A 1,093-nucleotide genomic window follows, 5' to 3' on the forward strand; every position below is an offset into this window, starting at 1 on the left:
GCAAAGCAAGACACAGCCTCAAAGTAAGAGGCCCAGCGTTCTTCGTTTCAGGGTGACCAGGCAGATGGGGTGCTCTCTGCACCCCATCTCCGACCCAACCTCCTCGCACTCGCCCTCCCCTCCGTGAGCTGGGGTTGGAGTGTCGCCTGGATTCTGTGGGAAGCCCGCCCAGCCGTCCCGGCCCAGGCATCAGCTCCTGTTTCTGAATGGCGTCACCCCCCCGCCCCCCGCCCGTCAGCTGATCAAAGCTCTGCCCCTCCCCCTGCAGGATGGGGGTGGAGGTGGGCCTAGTCATGAACTTCAACTCGGAAGGCAAAACCCATGGTGGCAGCCAGCTGCCCGCGATGTAGCCGACCCCAGCGAAGCACAGTCCGGAGGCCCACTGTTTGGGTTGGATTTTTAAACGTATCCACTAGGAATCAGGAGGGAAAAGACAGGGCCACCCAACTTTTAAAGCACTTGGACCAGGCCTGGCAGCTCTTCGCTCCACCCCCTCCGCTCTCAGCCCCCGTGCCCCACTGCACCTCCCACCCCAACCCCAGGTCTGCTTCGAGCTCTGACCCGAGAGCCAGGCTGTCCTCCGTTGGCCCAGCCCGTTCTGCCGCAGAATGAGCAAAACCGAGGGGGACGACAGTGTCTGGGAGGCTCCCTGGCAATCTGGCCCATCTGCGGTCTGCAGGCTGCTCTGCTCCCCAGCCGTTTGCAAAGACCGAGGAGGCTGGGCTCGGTGCCGGAGCCTGAGCGCGGTGCGCCCGGCTGGAGAGCGTGCTCCGTTTCTGTCCGTTACGGGAGCTCCCCACCACGGGCAGTGTTCCTGGGAATCCACGTGTGACCTGCACACAGGAGGCGCTCGCCGAACAGAAAACCACCACCACCTGAGCTACTTCTGCAGCCGGTGACACCAAATGGGTGGCGTTAGTGCTCCGTGACAGAGCTGAGTGTGTGTGTGTGTGTGTGTGTGAACAGAGGCCTGTGCTCAGTCAATGCAGGGGCCCCTCCTCCGCTGTCATTTGCCAGTTCAAGGAAATCCTGTCCGGGTGTCTGCCCGGCTCTGACCATGAGACCCAGCCACACGCAGGGAGCAGTTCGCTTG

This window comes from Pipistrellus kuhlii, unplaced genomic scaffold, assembly GCF_014108245.1.
Source record: "Pipistrellus kuhlii isolate mPipKuh1 unplaced genomic scaffold, mPipKuh1.p scaffold_m20_p_44, whole genome shotgun sequence".
In the NCBI taxonomy this organism is placed as follows: domain Eukaryota; kingdom Metazoa; phylum Chordata; class Mammalia; order Chiroptera; family Vespertilionidae; genus Pipistrellus; species Pipistrellus kuhlii.